The 22,122-nt window shown below is 52.5% G+C and overlaps 1 pseudogene; it reads right to left on the minus strand.

The window, feature by feature from the left end:
• Positions 1-19,551: 19,551 nt before the first annotated feature.
• Positions 19,552-20,444, minus strand: LOC119963640 (annotated as a pseudogene).
• Between the last annotated feature and the right edge of the window lie 1,678 nt (positions 20,445-22,122).

The raw sequence follows: 22,122 nt of genomic DNA on the forward strand, positions 1-22,122 counted from the left end.
ACCGTGTCCCGCCGACCGTCAGGGTACTCCACGTATGCATACTGCGGGTTAGCGTGGAGTAACTGGACTTGTTCCACCAACGGGTCGGACTTGTGCACCCGCACATGCTTCCGGAGCAAGATAGGTCCAGGGGCGGCCAGCCACGTCGGGAGAGGGGATCCGGAGGATGACTTCCTGGGGAAAACAAGAAGACGTTCATGAGGTGTCTGATTTGTTGTGGCACAGAGGAGTAAGCGGATAGAATGTAGGGCGTCAGGGATAACCTCTTGCCATCGAGAAATAGGGAGATCTCTGGACCGGAGGGCCAGGAGTATGGTCTTCCAGATGGTACCATTCTCCCGCTCGACCTGTCCGTTACCCCGAGGGTTATAGCTGGTCGTCCTGCTAGAGGCAATGCCCCTGTTGAGCAGGAGTTGACGCAGCTCGTCGCTCATAAATGAGGACCCCTGATCGCTATGTATGTATGCGGGGTAGCTGAACAGGGAGAAGATGGAGAGGAGGGCCTTAATAACGGTCGATGTGGTCATGTCGGGGCAGGGAATGGCGAAGGGGAAGCGGGAGTATTCATCGATTACCGTCAGGAAGTAAATGTTTCGGTTGCTAGAGGGAAGACGCCCCTTGAAGTCAATTCTGAGACGTTCGAAGGGGCGGGATGCTTTGATCAGATGTGCGCACTCGGGGCGGTAGAAGTGCGGTTTGCACTCTGCGCAGATGTGGCAGTCACGGGTTACTGTCCTGACTTCCTCGATGGAGAAAGGCAGGTTGCGGGCCTTTATGAAATGGTAGAAACGGGTCACCCCTGGATGGCAGAGGTCCGCGTGGAGGGAGCGGAGGCGGTCTATCTGCGCGCTGGCGCAGGTACCGCGGGACAGGGGATCAGGAGGCTCATTGAGCTTCCCAGGATGATACAAGATCTCATAGTTGTACGTGGACCACTCGATCCGCCACCGTAAGATCTTGTCTTTCTTAATCTTGCCCTTCTGTGCATTCTCGAACATGAAGGCCACTGACCGTTGGTCTGTGAGGAGGGTAAACTTCCTGCCGGCCAAATAGTGCCTCCAATGACGCACAGCTTTGACTATGGCCTGGGCTTCCTTTTCCACTGAGGAGTGGCGGAGTTCGGAAGCCTGGAGGGTTCTGGAGAAGAAGGTCACGGGTCTGCCCGCTTGGTTCAGGGTAGCCGCCAGAGCTACTTCTGATGCGTTGCTCTCGACCTGGAAGGGGAGGGACTCATCGATGGCGCGCATCATGGCCTTTGCGATGCCCGCTTTGATGTGGCTAAAGGCCTGGCAGGCCTCCGACGATGGCGGGAAGGTCGTGGTTTGAATGAGGGGACGGGCCTTGTCGGCGTAATTGGGAACCCATTGGGCGTAGTAAGCGAAGAAACCCAGGCAGCGTTTGAGGGATTTGAGGGTATTGGGGAGAGGGAGTTCCATCAGGGGGCGCATGCGTTCAGGGTCGGGGCCTATCACTCCGTTACGCACTACGTAGCCGAGGATGGCTAGACGGTCAGTGCTAAATACGCACTTATCCTTATTGTACGTGAGGTTAAGGAGTTTCGCGGTTTGGAGAAATTTCCGGAGGTTGGTGTCATGGTCCTGCTGGTCGTGGCCGCAGATGGTGACATTATCGAGGTATGGGAACGTAGCCCGTAATCCGTACTTGTCGAACATTCGGTCCATCTCCCGTTGGAAGACAGAGACCCCATTTGTGACACCGAATGGAACCCTAAGGAAGTGGTAGAGGCGCCCATCAGCCTCGAACGCGGTGTACTTGCGGTCACTCGCGCGGATGGGGAGCTGGTGATAGGCGGACTTGAGGTCCACAGTGGAGAAGACTTTATATTTCGCGATTTGGCGGAAATACAGGGGAGAGGATACTCATTCAGTTGCGTAAATCGGTTGATGGTCTGGCTATAGTTGATGACCATCCGTTCTTTCTCCCCAGTCCGGACCACCAGCACTTGGGCTCGCCAGGGACTGTTGCTGGCCTCGATGACCCCTTCCTTCAGCAACCTCTGGACCTCGGACCTGATGAAGGTCCGGTCCTGCGCACTGTATCGTCTGCTCCGTGTCACGACGGGTTTGCAATCGGGGGTGAGATTAGCAAACAAGTGAGGGGGGGTATAGGGCCGCCGAATTGGAAGGTCAAGCTCTGCTATGTTAATCATACCACCACAGTAGATACCTGTGAGAGGGACTACCACAACGGGTCCTGCTACCAGACAGCCACTCTCAGGAAAAGCCTGAGAAATAGAGGGATAAAGGAAAACCCGAACTGCCCTCAAGTCTGCCAGGACTAACTGGAGACAGAGGGAAATACCGGCTGAAGCTCCCCCAACAGAGAAGGACTGTTTCTGGCATCAGACAGAGTGGGGTAACAACGACAGTAAGCCTAGAAGGAGGTGGCAAAAGAGGAGTAGCAGGTGGGGACGCAGGGAAGTACACAACCTAGACGCCCCATCCTCCTCCGAAGGGGAACAATTATATAATATTGCAACAAAGAAAGCAGAACACATTAAGATTACCCCACGGGTAAACAGGCGGCCGACAATAATGGAAATAGACACGGGTGCGGCCGTATCAGTAATGGGAGTGGCAGCATTTAGAAAAATCAAAGATGGACTCCAGCCACTAACCCTAACAAAAACATCTACGAAACTTAAAACCTACACGGGGGAACCCCTGGAAGTTCTAGGCATGACTCATGTACCTGTGGAATATGAGAAACAATTGCTCAGATTGCCGTTGACGATAGTAGAGGGCTCCGGACCGAGCTTAATTGGACGAAACTGGCTGAAAGGCCTAAAATTAGATTGGATGAAAATTTTCCAGAGTGGAAGCAGGCAGTTGAGTGGAGTACTCCAAAAATACCCGGAGGTCTTCCAGGAAGGTTTGGGGGAAAACATAGGCGCCAAAGCAACTTTGCACGTGGACCCAGAAGCCCTTCCGAAATTTTGTAAGGCCAGGCCGGTACCTTTTGCATTAAGGAAGAAAGTAGATGACGAAATAGAAAGGTTGCGGCGCGACGGCATTATCAGACCAGTACAGTTCTCGGAATGGACAGCGCTGGTGGTACCAATTTTGAAGCCAGACGGCTCGACACGTCTCTGTGGAGATTTCAAACAGACAGTAAACAAATACGCACTGCTGGACAAATACCCAATCCTGAAAATAGACGACCTATATGCCAAACTGGCAGGTGGGCTTTTGTTCACGAAACTGGACATGAGCCACGCCTACCTGCAGTTAAAACTGGACAAGGGCTCCCAGAAGTTCGCTACGATCAACACCCTGAAGGGCCTTTTTCATTATACTAGGCTACCTTTCGGAGTGTCATCAGCCTGCGCTATATTCCAGCGTACGATGGAAAATATTCTGCAGGGACTACCGCAGGTGGCGATTTATTTGGACGATGTCTTAATCACGGGTAGGACAAACAGGGAACACTTGAGGAACCTGGAGGAACTGCTCAGGCGTTTCGCAAAAAGGCAGGCGTACGGCTAAAAAGGGAAAAATGTGTTTTTCTGGCCCCACAAGTGACGTACCTGGGATATAAAGTAGACGAGTCAGGCTTACACCCATTAGAAGACAGAGTAAGGGCAATAAAAGAAGCCCCAGCTCCCACCACGGTCCAGGAGTTACGATCATTTCTAGGGTTGGTAACCTATTATGGAAAATTTATTGAAAATAGGGCGTCCATCCTAGAACCCCTCCACCAGCTACTAAAAAAGAGGCAAGAATGGAAATGGTCCGCCCGTGAAAACTGAGCATTTAGGGACATTAAGGAACAGCTGTCATCCGAAAATGTCCTAGAGCATTATGACCCAAGGAAGGAATTGGTGGTCACTTATGATGCATCCCCCTACGGGGTAGGAGCCGTCTTAGCCCATAGAGGAAGGAATGGGGAAAAACGGCCAATAGCCTATGCTTCAAGGACCTTGGCGATGGCTGAGAGGAAGTACGCCCAAATCGAGAAGGAAGGACTGGCGGTGATATTCGCACTAAAAAAATTTCACCAGTATCTGTACGGGCGGAAATTCACCATAGTGACGGACCATAAGCCGTTATTAGGGTTAATAAAAGAAGACAAGTCAATACCCCCGATTGCATCAGCTAAAATCAACGCTGGGCGTTGCTACTGGCAGCGTATAGATACGTTCTGGAGCACAGACCGGGAACGCGAGTAGAAAATGCAGATGCTTTGAGCAGACTTCCCCTCCCGGACACTCCGCCGCAAACACCAAAAGTAGAGGAGACAGTAATGACTCTAAATTTTTTGGACACCCTACAAGTAGACACACAACATATTCGGTTGTGGACGCAAAAAGACCCAGTTTTAGCCAAGATGAAGCATTTACTGCTAACAGGGGAACTGGAAAGACCAGTGGAGCCCCAGATGCACCCATACTGGAGCAGAAGGGACCAAATAACCGTAGAAGACGATATTCTATTATGGGGAGCCTGGGTAATAGTCCCAGCTCAGGGCTGTCAGGCAATCATTTTTTTAATTGGAATTTTTTACAGAAATTATAAAAATATAACAACAAGTATAGCAACAAGCAGTAATATGCAACTAACAGCCTCATAACACCCACAATTCCCCCCAAACCGTAACATCACATGTATCCCCCCCCCCCAACCCCCCCACCCCCCCAACAAGAGAACTTGGGCTACTGTCCCAGTACCCTATCGTTGAGCCAGAAAGTCGAGGAAAGGTTGCCACCGCCTAAAGAACCCTTGTACCGATCCTCTCAGGGCGAATTTGACCTTCTCTAGCTTAATGAAACCCGCCATGTCATTGATCCAGGTCTCCACGCTTGGGGGCCTCACGTCCTTCCATTGTAGCAAAATCCTTCGCCGGGCTAGGGATGCAAAGGCCAGCACACCGGCCTCTTTCGCCTCCTGCACTCCCGGCTCTACCCCAACCCCAAAGATTGCGAGTCCCCATCCTGGCTTGACCCTGGATCCCACCACCCTTGACACCGTCCTCGCCACCCCCTTCCAGAACTCCTCCAATGCCGGGCATGCCCAGAACATATGGGCATGATTCGCTGGACTCCCCGAGCACCTGACACACCTGTCTTCACCCCCAAAGAACCTACTCATCCTTGTCCCAGTCATGTGGGCCCTATTCAGCACCTTGAATTGAATGAGGCTAAGCTGCGCACACGAGGAGGAAGAATTAACCCTCTCCAGGGCATCAGCCCATGTTCCGTCTTCGATCTGTTCCCCCAGTTCCCCCTCCCACTTCGTTTTCAGCTCCTCTACTGACGCCTCTTCCACCGTCAGGCAATCTTAACCGAGTTACATCATGGACACCCAGGGGTGTCTAAAATGAAGATGCTAGCTCGAAGCTACGTTTGGTGGCCAGGTTTGGACACAGACATAGCAGCCTTGGTACGTCGATGCCAGGAGTGCCAACAGGGTCAAAGAGTGCCACCAGCGGCGCCATTACACCCATGGGAATGGCCAGGCAGATCGTGGACCCGCCTGCATATTGACCACACCGGCCCTTTCATGGGCTCAATGTTTTTGGTGATAGTGGACGCCCACTCCAAATGGTTGGACGTCCACCGGGTAAACACGGCAAGCACAGCATCGACAATTGAAAAGCTCAGGGCCTCGTTTGCAACACATGGACTTCCGGAGGTATTGGTGTCGGACAATGGAACGGCATTCACAAGTGGGGAATTTGGAAAATTCCTGAAGGAAAACGGAGTCCGTCACATCAAAACGGCCCCTTACCATCCAGCAACCAACAGCCTGGCAGAGAGAGGCACCAGACACTTAAAGCGGGACTCAAGAAGCAGCCGGCAGCGTTAATGGACACAAAGCTCTCCCGCTGGCTGTTTGATTACAGGACCACACTGCATTCCACAACGGGCATACCACCAGCTGAATTCTTTTATTAAGATTTTCACAAAATATAAACAACAAAACAATATTAACAAAACAACCATGGTAAAAACCCAAGAACAACACCCACCCAACTACAAAAGCAACTACAAAAACAAAAAAAAGCAAACAACAAAAAGGAAAGAGATAACACCCGCCACATCCGACAAACCCATGTACACAGTTCTCCCTCCCACCGAACCAAACCCCCCCCCCCCCCCCCCCCCCCCCGGGTTGCTGCTGCTGCCGGCCAATTTCCCTACCGTTCCACCAGGAAGTCCAGGAAAGGCTGCCACCGCCTAAAGAACCCTTGTACTGATCCCCTCAGGGCAAATTTCACCTTCTCCAATTTGATGAACCCCGCCATATCATTGATCCAGGCCGCCACGCTTGGGGGCCTCGCATCCTTCCACTGAAGAAGAATCCTCCACCGGGCTACTAGGGACGCAAAGGCCAGGACACCGGCCTCTTTTGCCTCCTGCACTCCCGGCTCCACTGCAACCCCAAAAATTGCGAGTCCCCAGCCTGGCTTGACCCTGGATCCCACCACCCTCGACACCGTCCTTGCTACCCCCTTCCAAAACTCCCCCAGCGCTGGGCACACCCAAAACATATGAGCGTGGTTCGCTGGGCTCCCCGAGCACCTAGCACACCTGTCTTCGCCCCCGAAAAACCTACTCATCCTCGTCCCAGTCATGTGGGCCCTATGCAGCCCCTTGAACTGTATGAGGTTAAGCCTCACACAGGAAGAGGAGGAATTCACTCTCTCCAGGACATCCGCCCACGTCCCCTCCTCAATCTCCTCACCCAGCTCCTCTTCCCATTTACCCTTCAGTTCCTCCACCGAGGCCTCGTCTACCTCCTGCATTACCCGGTATATGTCCAAAATCCTCCCTCCTCTAACCCACACCCCCGAGAGCACCCTGTCCCGTACCCCACGTGGGGGCAACAAGGGGAACCCCTCCACCTGCCACCTGGCAAATGCCCTAACCTGCATGTACCGAAACATGTTCCCCGGGGGAGCCCAAACTTCTCCGCTAACTCCCCCAAGCTCGCGAACCTCCCCTCCACAAACAGGTCCCTCAACCTCCTAACCCCTACCTGTGCCAGCCCAGAAATCCGCCATCAATGCTCCCTGGTACAAACCGATGGTTCCCCCGTATCGGGGCCTCCATCGAGCCCCCCACTTCTCCCCTATGCCGTCTCCATTACCCCCACATTTTGAGGGTAGCCGCCACCACCGGGCTCGTAGTATACCTTGTTGGAGGGAGCGGCAACGGCGCCATTACCAGCACCTCCAGGCTCGTGCCCACACATGATGCCGCCTCCATCCTCTTCCATGCTGCCCCTTCCCCGTCCATTACCCACTTACGCACCATCGCTGCATTAGCAGCCCAACAGCACCCACATAGGTTGGGCAGCGCCAGCCCCCCCCTATCACTGCCCTGTTCCAAGAACACTCTTCTCACCCTCAGAGTCCCATGCGCCCACACAAATCCCGTAATATTCCTGTTGACCCTCCTAAAAAAGGCCTTCGGGATAAGGATGGGGAGGCACTGGAACAGGAACAAAAACCTCGGGAGCACCGTCATCTTAACGGACTGCACCCTCCCCACCAGTGACAGCGGTAACATATCCCACCTTTTGAACTCCTCCTCCATCTGTTCCACCATCCTTGTGAGGTTGAGCTTGTGCAGGGCTCCCAGCCACCTGGACTCCTAGGTACCTGAAGCTCTTCCCTGCCTACTTCAGTGGGAGCCTACCAATCCCCTCCTCCTGATCCCCCGGGTGCACCACGAACAACTCGCTCTTGCCCAGGTTCAGCTTATACCCAGAGAAGCCCCCAAATTCACTAAGAATCCTCATCACCTCCGGCATCCCCCCCACCAGGTCCGCCACATACAGCAACAGGTCGTCCGCATAAAGTGACACTCGATGCTCCTCCCCACCCCGCACCAGGCCCCTCCAGCTCCCTGACTCCCTCAACGCCATGGCCAGGGGCTCAATTGCCAACGCAAAGAGCAAGGGGGACAGGGGACACCCCTGTCTCGTCCCCCGGTACAACCGAAAGTACTCCGACCTCCTGCTATTCGTGGCTACACTCGCCATCGGGGCCTCATAGAGCAACCTCATCCAACGGGCAAACCCCTCCCCAAACCCAAACCTTTCCAACACCTCCCACAGATACCCCCACTCAACCCTATCAAAGGCCTTCTCCGCATCTAATGCCACCACTATCTCCGCCTCCCCTTCCACAGCCGGCATCATAATAACGTTGAGGAGCCTTCGTGCGTTTGTATTCAACTGCCTTCCCTTCACAAACCCCGTCTGGTCCTCGTGAATGACCCCCGGCACACAATCCTCTATTCTTGTGGCTAAGATCTTTGCCAGTAGCTTAGCGTCTACATTTAGCAGCGAGATCGGCCTATATGACCCGCACTGCAGATGGTCCTTGTCCCGCTTCAGGATCAAGGAAATCAGCGCCCGTGACATAGTTGGGGGCAAAGCCCCCCCCCTCTCCATTGCCTCGTTAAAGGTCCGGACCAACAGGGGGCCCAACAGGTCCACATACCTTTTATAAACTTAGGCCGGAAATCCATCCGGCCCCGGCGCCTCCCCGACTGCATGCTCCCTATCCCTTTAACCAGCTCCTCCAGCTCAATCGGCGCCCCCAGTCCTTCCACCTGCCCCTCCCCCACCCTCGGAAACCGCAGCTTGTCCAAGAAGCGCCCCCCCCCCCCCCCCCCCCCACCGGGGGCTCGGACCGGTACAGTTCCCCATAAAATTCACTAAAGACCCCATTAACATCTACCCCCCTCTGCACCACCTTCCCAGCTCTATCCGTCACTCCCCCAATCTCCCTGGCCGCGTCCCACTTTCGCAGCTGGTGTGCCAGCATCCTGCTCGCCTTCTCCCCATACTCATACACCGCCCCCTGCGCCTTCCTCCACTGAGCTTCCGCCTTTCTGGTTGTCAATAGATCGAACCTGGCCTGAATGCTACGCCTCTCCCCCAGCAATCCCTCCTCCGGAGCCTCCGCAGATCTCCTATCCACCCTCACCATCTCCCCTATCAGTCTTTCCCTCTCCCTCTGCTCCCCCCTCTCCCTATGGGTTCGGTTGGAAATCAACTCCCTCTAATCACCGCCTTCAATGCCTCCCAGACCGTCCCCACTCGGACCTCCCCGTTATCGTTGGCCTCAAGGTACCTCTCAATACACCCCCGAACCCTCCCGGCCACCTCCTCATCTGCCAGCAGCCCCACCTCCAAGCGCCAAAGCGGGACGCTGGTCCCTCTCCTCCCCCAGCCCGAGGTCCACCCAGTGCGGGGCATGATCCGAAATGGCAATGGCAGAGTATTCAACATCCTCCACCCTCGAAACCAGCCCCCTGCTCAGGACAAAAAAATCAATCCTCGAATACGCCTTATGCACGTGGGAGAAAAACGAGTACTCCCTGGCCCTTGGCCTCGCAAACCTCCAGGGATCCACCCCTCCCATCTGATCCATAAATCCCCTCAACACCTTACCTGGCCTCCTACCCGTCCGGGACTTGGATCGATCCAATGGGGGATCCAGCACCGTGTTGAAGTCCCTCCCCATGATCAGGCCCCCCACCTCCAGGTCCGGAATGCAGCCCAACATGCGCCGCATAAACCCCGCATCGTCCCAATTTGGGGCGTAAACATTCACCAACACCACCCGCTCCCCCTGCAGCTTACCACTCACCATCACATACCTCCCGCCACTGTCAGCCGCCACATTTAACACCTCAAATGACACCCTCTTTCCCACCAGGATGGCCACCCCCCCGATTCTTCTCATCCAGCCCTGAGTGAAATACTTGGCCCACCCATCCCTTCCTCAGCCGAACCTGGTCCGCCACTTTCAGGTGTGTCTCTTGGAGCATTGCCACATCCGCCTTCAGCCCCTTCAAGTGCGCAAACACCCAGGCCCGTTTGACCTGCCCATTCAGCCCCCTCACATTCCAGGTTATCAGCCGGATCAGAGGGCTCCCTGCCCCCCTCCCCTGCCGATTAGCCATAACCCATCCCCTGCCCACCACTGGCCAGCGTCCCCCGCTCGGCCAGTACCCCACGGCGGCAACACCCCCCCCCCCCCCCCTGCATCCTCCAGCTCCTTCCTGGCCATTTCAGCAGCAAACCAGTACACCCCCTCCCCCCCCCCCCCAGGCTAGGACCCCTCCTAGCCGCGCCCCTCCCTTCATAGCACTCCCGCGAGCTAGCTAACTTCTGCTGAGCCCGGCGACTCCCGCCATACCTCCGACCTCCGACTCCTCCCCACGTGGGACTACTCCTCCTCCTTTGTGCCCATCAGCAGGCCCTCCTCACCCCCCCCCCCCGCTCTTGCGCAGGAAAATAACAGCCAGCAACGGCCCACGCTTCTCAGCCCCGACTCCGCCCCCATCATCCCACCCACAGCACGGGAAACCAGAGAAAAGCCCACGCTTTCGCCCTGTCCAACCCCGCCTCCTCTAGGGCAACTCCCATTGCCAGTCCCCACCACCAGCTCCCCGCACTCCCAGTTTATCTCCCTGCCCGAACCCGTCCACCAGACCCATAAAAAAAGACATAACGACATTGCCCCACCCACCCTGAAGCCAACCCACATCTTGCATTAAACAGAGAACCCCCCCCCCTCCAGAGCAAAAATCAAACACAATTACATTATCATACAAAATCCCCCATCTTGGACCCTCAGTGTGAGTCCAGTTTTTCGGCCTGCACAAAGGCCCACGCCTCCTCCGGGGACTCAAAATAATGGTACTGGTCCTTGTAGGTGACCCACAGACGCGCCGGCTGCAACATGCCAAACTTCACGCTCCGTCTGTGGAGCACCGCCTTCGTCCGGTTGAACCCGGCCCTCCGCTTAGCCACCTCCGCACTCCAGTCCTGGAAGATCCGCACCTCCATGTTCTCCCACTTGCTGCTCCGCTCCTTCTTGGCCCACCGGAGCACGCACTCACGATCAACGAACCGGTGAAACCACACCAACACCGCCAGCGGCGGCTCGTTCTGCTTGGGCCTCCTAGCCAGAATTCTGTGGGCCCCCTCCAACTCCAGGGGCACCTGGAAGGACCCAGCTCCCATCAACGAGTTCAGCATAACGACCACATAGGCCGCCAGGTCCGACCCCTCCAGCCCCTCCGTGAGGCCCAGGATCCGCAAGTTCCTCCTCCTCGACCGGTTGTCTAGCTCCTCGAACCGCTCCTGTCACCTTTTATGGAGCGCCTCGTGCATCTCCACCTTCCCCGCGATGGCCACGGCCTCATCCTCCCTTTCGGAGGCCTGCTGCTGCAGCTCCCGGATCGCTGCCCCCTGGGCTGTCTGAGTCTCCATCAGCTCTCTGGTGGTAGCCTTCAGCGACTCCAGCAGCTCCACCTTAAGCTCCTGGAAGCAGCGCAGCAGAGTCTCCTGCTGCTCCTGAGCCCACTGCCTCAGCTCCTCGAGGGCTCCGCCGGCTGTCATTTTGTTTCTTCCCCCGCTTTTCCAGGGGCGCTTCCACTGTTTTTCTTTTTACCCCACTCCTGGTCCGGATCATAGGACCTTAGGGATCTACTCCAGACTCCTTCCCACGTCGGGATTCGTCGCCGAAGTTCCGTTGGGGGCCCTGAAAAGAGCCCCAAAGTCCGTTATTAGCGGGAGCTGCCGAACGTGCGGCTTAGCTCCGCATTGCCGCCACCGGAAGTCTCCCGCCAGCTGAACTCTTAATGGGAAGGCGGCTGCGAACGAGGCTGAGTCTCCTTTTCCCAAATTTAACGGGGAAAGTGGAGAAACAACAGGAGGCCCAACGCAGGGGGCATGATAATAGTCGGCAGCAGAGACATTTCCAGGTGGGGGCACCAGTTTGGGTCAAGAATTATGGTAAAGGACCAACGTGGGTCAAAGGCACGGTAGAGTCCCAAACAGGACCCATATCCTATGAGGTTTCGATAGGAGGTAAGGTGCTGAAGAAATACCTAGACCAAATAAGGGCAGCGGAACCACACCTGGAGGCAGGCGAAGCAGGACCGCCTCAAGCTGGGATAGCCCAGACGGAAAGCATACCCACACCCCAGCCCCGAGCAATTTCTCCAGACACCGTCATCCAGTCCTCAGAGTCGGAGATGGACACGCTTGACGAGGCCGCCGCGACACCTCTCCCCAAGGAGGTGGAAGAACAACTTCCAAGGAGGTCGTCAAGGAAAAGACGGGCACCTATAAGGTACACCCCGCCCACTTCGGAGAACGACCCAGCGGACGACACAGAGGTGACAGACCCAGACATGAGGAGCAGGAAGAAGCTCAGAGGAATGCCAGCTGGCAGGAATTCCTCGGACCTTGGGGGGGAGGGGTGTAATGAACTCCAATTGGCTTTATTGGTTGGCCAATTGGAGTATGAGCTCCCTCAATGATAGCTCATTGAGGGGCCCATATAAGCACCTGTGTAGGCTTTGTGAGCCAGTCTTAAGTTGACTGGACTGCTAGCAGCACTGTTTGTAGCTGCTCCTGTAATATCGTTATTGTAAATAAATATTGGTGTGGTGACGGAACTCCTGCCTCCCGTGGATTACTACAGTCGATGATCATAGCCTCAATGTTTGTGGTGCCTACTTTGTGTTGCGGTCGGGTGTGGGGAGGGTCGTGGGGCCTTTGTCGCAGCGTCCCCGATCGTGGGAAGAAGTACCCAACGGCAACGATAGCCTTTTAAAAGTGGCAGCTGCAACAGTCTTTCAGAATGCCGCTGTCCCTCGTGCGCGTGCCCCCACAGCCGTGCGCAGGCCTGGAGCCCAGTGAGGCAGGCCACCTCGTTCTGATGTCGGCACGCTGACCCAGAAGCAGATTCTTTTATAAAATCGATGGTGTCTTCTCTCCAGCAGCGACAGCAGAGAGCAAGTCACATGCCCCGTACACTGATGTCACGTTCTTTGGTCGCAAGAGTGATTCCTCCATTTTGGAGCTGCCAGCAGTGCTGGTGTGAGCGCCAGGGCCTCTGGTGAAGACTCAACCAAGAAAAACTGAAATATAGAACAAAGCAATAGAAAAATGATTTCTTATGGTGTGATTTTGTTAAATGTGCCAATACAAGTCATAATGCAAAACCCGTGTGTTTTATCTGCAGGGAAGTACTGATAAATGAAAGGCACGGGTCGGACCTTTATGCTGGTCGGTCCACGGCAGGGGGCGGTCCAGGGAGGACCTTGGTGAGACATTTGGAATTTCAACACGGGTAAGTCCATTCAGAATGGCAATCAGCCAGAGATTGCCACTGAGGAAGTTACAGGCCATAGATCAGTATTTATAGACTCAGAAAGAACCCAGAACAACTAGAATCCCAAATAATTTGTCTACTGACTTTACTTTATTGCATTTAAGGTCAGTGACTATCATCTTAGGTTCCTGAGCACATTTAAAACCAGAACACCAACAAAGTATAGTCAAATTATTCAAAAGGCATCTAATTTGATATTAGCTCCTTTCTGATAAATTTTACAAATGTGTCTTTGAATAGGTGCTTATCATGAGGTGTTTTCTGTTACATATTAAAAGGGAAAAACTTAACAATTGCAGGTCAAGATTCTATTGGCAAAGCTGTATATTACATGTGAATATTCATCATATATTTTCCACATCGCTACATGATACTTTAGCAATGACAATAAGTCATCCAGTGGTAATTTAGATAAGAGCAGACTGAATTATCATCTCAGGAATTGAAAGTGAGCCCCTTTCCCTTTGTTCGAGGGTAAAGTTCAGAAAGTAGTGTAGAAATCCAAGGTTAAATAAGCCACATTTCACAGTGAAAGAAGTGCAATATTTCCAATAATTAACTTAAGAAAACATTACCATGCCCTCCAGCTAAACACTAACAGCTTGTAGTTAATGAAATGCTTGGATGGTGCATGCTGTAAAATAGAATAAATTCTTTCAGAAGGGAAAAGAGTGAGTGTTGAATGGGAAATTACTTTCAAATAAATATTGACAGAGGTGGAGACAACTCCCAATGAATCTTTCGACTCTGCCAAGTTCATTTATTTTCTTTTTTTAAATAAAGTTAGAGTACCCAATTCTTTTTTCCCAATTAAGGGGTAATTTAGCATGGCCAATTCACCTAACCTACAAATCCTTTTGGGTTGTGGGGGTGTGAAGGATTTAGGTTGTTCCGGACCTGATAATACTTTATTGATAACCTATGCTCTAGGTTAACCCACAAAAAGAGGGAAACCTGTTTTCCTGCCAAGACGCAGAATAGATCTCACGAAGGGAAAATGCTTTTCCGGGTCTCAGACAGTTAAACAGGATTTCAGTTACTTTTTATGGGGAGTCACTCACAACTAAATCTTTACCTCTATCGTCGTGTGTCCTAGCCATTTAAGGCTTCCTAAATGAGTGTCTAGGAGTTTAACCTTTGAGAGTAATTCTTACACAGTATAATTTTAATCAAAGTATTTTTATTGTAAAAATACTCCCAATAGAAACATACAGAATTGCAGAGTTAAAAATATAAATTGATTAACAGTCTTTAGTTATCTGTTAATAATATAAAATTGTTAATTTTTGCGTGTTTTTTTTTCTCTCCTAACAATTTGTAATTTGTTCAATATAAAATATGAAAACTGAATAAAAACATTTATAAAAAAAAAATAATATAAAATCGTTAACAGCCTATGTAAAGGGCAGCATGGTAGCATTGTGGATAGCACAATGGCTTCACAGCTCCAGGGTCCCAGGTTCGATTCCGGCTTGGGTCACTGTCTGTGCGGAGTCTGCACATCCTCCCCGTGTGTGCGTGGGTTTCCTCCGGGTGCTCCGGTTTCCTCCCACAGTCCAAAGATGTGCAGGTTAGGTGGATTGGTCATGATAAATTGCCCCGAGTGTCCAAAATTGCTCTTAGTGTTGGGTGGGGTTATTGGGATAGGGTGGAGGTGTTGAACTTGGGTAGGGTGCTCTTTCCAAGAGCCGGTGCAGACTCGATGGGCCAAATGGCCTCCTTCTGCACTGTAAATTCTATGTTCTATGTTATCTGCTAACACACTAACTTCTCTCAACAGAATGAGATATTTGAAACATGGAAAATCCTAAAGTAACTCTTATCAATTTCTAATACATTTCTATGAAGTTTAACAGAAACATACTTACAAAACCTGAGGTTTTTGTCTGACGAGGCAAGCTTGAAGAACAGAGCTTTGATCCACACTCTGCAGGGGAGTTAGAAGGTACTTCTCTGCTAAAATGCTCTTCTTTTTATGTACATAAAATTCTCTTATCAGTCAAGGACTGCATCTGTTATCTTGTCACTTATTGTTGGTTAATTGCCCATAGCCAAATGGCTAATTTGATGTATTATCATCAATATATGTTTTAATGATCGTAGTGTCTGTGTGAATGTCAGGTGTCTTAAGATATATTGGTAAAGGGGACTCGTACAGAGGCCTGCCTTTTTTCAGTGTTGCCATGTTCTTCAAATACCAAAACAGACACTTCTTTGAGGGTTTTTTTCCTAAGTGTCAAGAGTTATATGGTTAAGGAAGGATTTGTGTATTATTTGTCTGAAAAATTTCCTGTCCTCATGGTTTGAATACTTATAGGTTCAGGGGAGTGATTCCAAAGAATGTATGGTGTGTCAAAGGAAGGTCTTTCTTATCCTGTAATTGTTTGTATTAATGAGTCCAAACCAGCTGGAGTTTCTCCCAGCAGGTGGTAACCTCTACATGACCTTTAGCTGAAGTGGTTTTATTCCACTTTGAATTAAAATGCTGATTGTATTAATTTCTGTTGGCTTATTTCAAACCAAATTCTGCGGCGAATATGATATTTGTCACAGGGGTGAGACTCAAGCAGACACGGGGAGAATGTGCAAACTCCACACGGACAGTGACCCGGGGCCGGGATAGAATCCGAGTCCTTGGCGCCGTGAGGCAGCAGTGCCAACCATTGTGCCACCGTGCCGCCCAGCCAAGTTCATTTTTAAAGACTTTTTTTCATTCCATGGAATTTCTTGGGCAGGATTCTCTGTCGGCTGATGCTGAAATCGGGAAATGCGATTGGACAGAGAATCAGTTCCGACACCAAAACTGTGGCAGGCACCGATTTGACGTCAAATCGCAATTCTCCGTCTTCTTGAGAGCGCTGTCAATGCGTTCCGGAACATAGAACATAGAACATAGAACAGTACAGCACAGAACAGGCCCTTCGGCCCTCGATGTTGTGCCGAGCAATGATCACCCTACTCAAACCCACGTATCCACCCTATACCAGTAACCCAACAACCCCCTCCCCCACCTTAACCTTACTTTTTAGGACACTACGGGCAATTTAGCATGGCCAATCCACCTAACCCGCACATCTTTGGACTGTGGGAGGAAACCGGAGCACCCGGAGGAAACCCACGCACACACGGGGAGGACGTGCAGACTCCGCACAGACAGTGACCCAGCCGGGAATCGAACCTGGGACCCTGGAGCTGTGAAGCATTTATGCTAACCACCATGCTACCATGCTGCCCACCTAACGCACGTACAGTAAATACCGTTTCAGCGCTGGCCCTAGGGTTGCTGGCGCCCCGGGCAAGCTGAACTTCGGCGCCCTTCGGGGGACCAGGGGGGGGCGGGGCCGGGGGGGGCGGGGCCGGGGGGGTGGGGTGGGGGGGCGCGGGGGCGGGGGGGGGGCGAGGCCGGGGGGGCGGGGCTGGGGGGGGGTGGGGTGGGGGGGGCGGGGGCGGGGGGGGCCAGGAGGGGGGGCGAGGCCGGGGGGGGCAGGGCCGGGGGGCAGGGGGGGCGGGGGTTCGGGGCCGGGGGTTCGGGGCCGGAGGGGGCGGGGGTTCGGGGCCGTAGGGGGCGGAGGCGGGGGGGGAGGGGGCGGAGGCGGGGGGGCCGGAGGGGGGGAGGTGGGGGGGCTGGAGGGGGGGGAGGCGGGGGGGGCCGGAGGGGGGAGGCGGCGGGGGGCCGGAGGGGGGGAGGCCGGGTGGGGGCCGGGGGCCGGAGGGGGGGGGCGGAGGGGGGGGGGCGGAGGGGGGGGGGGCGGAGGGGGGGGGGGGGCCGGAGGGGGGGGGGGCGGAGGGGGCCCGAGGGCGGGGCCGGAGTGACCACCGGCGAGCCTGGATCCATCCGCCATGTTTGTGCGGGGCGGCCTGAGGGAGGGCGGCCACCGCGCATGCGCTGGTTGGCACCGGCCCAACTGCGCATGCGCGGGACCCGCACTCCTTGATGGCACCCCCTAGCACATGGCGCCCCGGGCGACTGCCCGAGTTGCCGGTACCTTGCGCCGGCCCGGCACCGTTTCCATATCAATAGTGGGCTTGACCCGATATTCTCCGGGGCTTCCGCGATTCTCCTCCTCCGATGGGCCGAATTCCCACGGCGTGGTTCACTTGTGCTTTCAAAAATCGTGAAACCGGCGTCGTGGTGGATGAGGGAGAGAGAGAGGAGGTACGACACAGAGAGGCCCGACTGTGGGTTACCGGGCCGGTCACTGGTTATCCCGCGGATCCAGGGGGTGATCAAAGGGATGCATGACCCCCTACGAGCACCTGCAGATGACAGGCCACTCTACACAAACTAAAAGGGTTCCACTCGATGAACATCTGTGCCTGATACTCGGGCAGTGTGCATGACTCCGTCATTCGGGCACACTCGACGTTTCCTGATATGTTCAAAACGCCCTCCGCAGATGGGTGACAGGGGTTATCCACTGCGGTCGTAGCTGATGACACCTATCCGGAGGCCACAGACCAATGCGGCGATCCACTACAACGACGTCCATGCAGTGAACAGAGTCGTGATCGTGCGGTGCTTCGGCCTGAAAATGCGGTTCAGGTGCCTGGACTGCTTTAGAGGGCCACTTCAGTATGACACTGAGAGGGTGCTCCACGTGGCGCCAGTGCTAGCCCCTCAATGGGCTGAATCCGTCCAGCTGCGGCACCAATTTTGCTGCTGTGGAAATCCATGAATCCTTTGTTGGCGGCAATACTTTGTCTCAGGAACAGAGAATCTAGCCCCTAAAATTTAGATTTCAACCACATTATAAAAGCTCAGGAGATCTGAGACGGTGAATCAAAATGGCAGTTTATTTCCAACCAAAAGAAAGGCTGCAACACGCCTACAGCACATTGGTCCTAACTGGGACTGCCGATCATGTCAGTCCCAATCTGGGTCAGCTTTTAAGGGTTGATTTCAAGAGTCTCAGCTAATGAGCCTCCGCCCATCAGCAGAGTGTTATGTTCTGTGTTGTAGCCATGGTACAGATGCACACAGAACATCTAGTTCTTTGACCAGTAGGATAGTTTATTAACAGAATGAAAATGTGGAAAGATAACTAACAAACTCTAGTACAAATGGTAACAAATAAATGAATTCAGTGAATTCTCCTGCAGCTACTTCTAGTGTGACTGTCCTCTAGTACGACTGCTCCCAACTGCCGGATCTCTGGAGTCACATGGTAGATCTCTATCGCTACCTGCTGGTTGGAGGTCATATCGATAACTATATACATTACTCAATAACTATGTACATTACTGTGCACATGCATATCACCACATCCCCCTTCCTTTGGAGGTGTTAACATTTACAAATGTAACTGTGCTTGACAAAACATGACATGCACAATAATTTTAAGCATGTTCCTTGTGCACAGTTTATTACACGTTCTTATGCATAAGAAAATACATTTTCTTATTGGTCTCCTGAACCTTGACCGAATACTTGATCTTGCTTCATCTTGCGAAAGACCGGCTTTCTGGCTGGTCTTTGAGTAACCAACTCTTTCAGCCTTTTGAAGCGATGCTTCCTACTCAGTGTGTGTTCTTGTATGGTCGATGCTTGTGTAATCACTGTCACGGCTGTTATCCAGTCGACCAATTATGTCCTCGACTCTTCTCTTACCCTTCCTTCTCTTTTGAATAATCCACTTTTACCATCACATTTTCTTCTTGATTTTAGTGCATCATCCGTGAAGTTGGTACGGTCCACACTCACATCTGCCTGTGCACCTAGAGCATCATCCTTGTTACTGGTCTCGGCCAAGGGATTAGCTGTTTCTGGATCCCTTGCCACAATGGATCTTTTGCCACAGTAGCTGTTTCTAGATCTTCTGCTGTTGTAACTGCTGTTGGATCATCTGCTGCAGTAGCTGTTTCTTGATCTGCTGCTGTAATAGTTGTCTTTGGATCTCCTGCTGTGGAAGGTGATTCGGGCTCTTCCGCCACAATAACTGATTCTGGAACCTTTGCTTTATTGAGGAGTTTGATTGATCCATAATGCTTGCGTCAAGTACTGTGCTGAATGGCCATCAACTGGTGAGGCATCCAATGTTGGCATATGCTTGGGCGCTTTTGCAGTTGCAGGCAGGTTTGCGACTTCAGGAATGATCTGCAAACTCTTGCATTCCGGTACCTTAGCCAGATCAATGTCCTCAGCATAAGGCGTTGTTGCTTCTTCACTTTGTGTTTCAGCCTCAATTAGTGACTCATCCTCATTTGATATGACAATACATGCTTCGTCTTTCGTTGGAGAACTGCACAAAGATATATCCATCTGTTCTTTCTGCAAGTCTTTTGGTGGACTGGCCTCGAGTATTGGGGAATCCACTGCAGGAACCATTCTGTGGGCATAGAATGATTCATTGTACTTCTCTGGAGCCAATTTCTCCAAAATGGGGATTATTTCTTCAGTTCCCAGTTCGCAGTTGATTTGCTCTCAGCTGATTTATCTGCTGTTGCAATCTCACTTTCAGCCTCTGCACGTGCTCTCTTAGCGCTCTCACACTTATCGTTGTCCTGCGCAGATTGTGTGATACTTGTGATCACCTCGTCACTACTGCCAAATAAACGAAATAGACTTTCGTAGTCTTCTTCTTCTGGCTCATCATCTGATTCTTCACTTTCCTCATTGTAATCATCATCATTGTGATCATCACCATCGTAATCCTCATCATCTGCAATAGCTTCTCCTGTGAAGTACAACATTGTACTTGCAACTATGTGTTCATGCAAGAAGTGACCAATGTCAAAGTCAGCAGCGAGACTTGCTGCAGAACCTTCATCCAGCTCTCCATGCTCTGGAACTTCAGGAAGACTAAAAAAATTGAAGAAAGAGTCATTTGATATAGTTTTCATAACTGTTCTACCAGTGCCCCGATCCTTATGCCTCTGCTTCGTTTTAATGGTTTTCAATGTGACATATTTCCCTTTCTAACAGTCGATCTGGCACCCTGTGGATCCCGTGCTTTTTGGTTTATCAAAGAAGAAAACGTCTGACTCACCAGACTTTGACTCCATCTGGTATGTTTTTGTCACTGCCTCAATTGTGAAATACTCATTCGACTCAAACTTAAATTCCAGAATAAAACTCATTGGCTGTCCAGGATCTGAAAATGTTACCTTTACATCTTGTAGATGTTTTAGGAAAACTCACTATGCTCCTGTATCATGTCACTGAGCAAATCCATATTTTTGAAGAATGTTAACCAGAACTCTGAAATTCCCTTTGGCTCCTCCATCTCTTCATCCGGTTTATCTTCCTCCACTTTTATCTCATTGGCTAACAGCGCCATTAGATCTCGTTGCCAGTCACAATGATCCTCTGTCACAGCACTGTCTGGAATGTACAGTTAGGTTCAGGGCTTCACACTCGCCCATGTGTTAGCACTGCTGCCTCATGGCGCTGAGGACCCGGGTTCGGACGCAGCCCCGTGTCACACATTATCCCTGTGACTGCGTGGGTCTCACCCCCACAACCCAAAGCTTTGCAATGTAGGTGGATTGGCTACGGTAAATTGCCCCTTAATTGGAAAAAAACAGAATTGGGTACTCTAAATTTATTTTTAAAATAAACCCCCCCAAACATGCAGACATACGTGGCACAATAAAAATGAGGGTGTTCCCCTTGTTAGCCGGGGGTTCCGATGTGTGGCAGGGCGGAGTTTGGGCGGGCGTGGTGGCGGTTGGTGAAGAGCCATTAACTTCACTTTGAGATCAAGGTGCCTTTTAAAAGTGGTGCCCTGACCTCTGAATCTCGGTTTTGCCAGCACGTTTAGCCACCTCTCTCTCTCTCGAGCTGGCTGTGTAATCCTGGCCAGCACTTTGAAATTGCTGTTTGATCTGGCCAGAGAAGGCAACTCTGAAACCAACAAATTTCACACCTGATCTAGCACTCTGTGCAATTTTTGGAGAATTCCGCCCATTATCTAAATATTCCAAATATTTGAATAAATCAAATATATGGGGTGTGATCTACCAGCCACGGTGCGCCCCAATGGAGCGCGACATGACTGGTAGGTGCCCGGTGAAGCCTCCCGTGGGCTTCCTGACAGCTAAGACACCTCATGGGATCTACCCAAGTCGGGTTCAGGAATCCACCTACAATGGGGGCTCACGCTCAGATTAGTTGGCCGGTAGATCGCTTAGCTACTTATCTGACATTTCCCAGCCTCCCGGCCACTGCTGGGCACCATTCTGTACTAGTCCACACAAACATGAACTAGGCGGAACAGCACCTGGGAGGTAGGGGTGCGGCGGGGGGGGGGGGGGGGGGGGGCTCCTAGGCCAGCGGACGCCCCAGGGTGGTCAGGGACAGGGCAGCGTTCCCCCTGTCCCTCCCCCTGGAATATGGGCATCTTGGCACTGCCAGCTTGGCATTGCCAAGGTGCCCTGGTGGCACTGCCACCCTAGCATTGCCAAGGTGCCCTGGCGGCACTGCCAAACCAGCAGGAGAACTTTCAGCATGCCAGGGTGGCAGTGAAAGAGTGCCGGGGTGGCATTGTCAAGAGTCAGGCCCTGCTGGGGGCTATGCCCATGAATGGAGGATGGTATGAAGGGTTGGGGGTGAGATTGCAGGACAGGTAAGAAGAACCTCTGGGTGTTTGGGGGGGTGACGGGTGGGAGTCCTGGAAGGGTGGGCCATAGCAGGGTATCCTCATGTGGTGGTGGGGGGGTGGGGGGGAAGAGGTAATGCCCACTTATGTGGACATGGTATTGCCCATGGGTGGAGGACCCACAAGCTCACTTAGAGATTGGGGCACCCTTTCAAAATGATGGCTCGATCTCTGAGTTCTCTGATAGCGGTGGGAAGCCTCCAGCAAAGTCCGCCACAACTGAAACTTAGATGGGCGGCATGGTGGCGCAGTAGTTAGCACTGTTGCTGAGGTCCCGGGTTTGATCAAGATGTTGTGCCTCCCAGCAGGCGGCGTATAAAAGTGTGTGCTCTCCTGCGCTGCTCCCATTCTGGTTCCA

This window comes from Scyliorhinus canicula, chromosome 3, assembly GCF_902713615.1.
Source record: "Scyliorhinus canicula chromosome 3, sScyCan1.1, whole genome shotgun sequence".
NCBI lineage: Eukaryota > Metazoa > Chordata > Chondrichthyes > Carcharhiniformes > Scyliorhinidae > Scyliorhinus > Scyliorhinus canicula.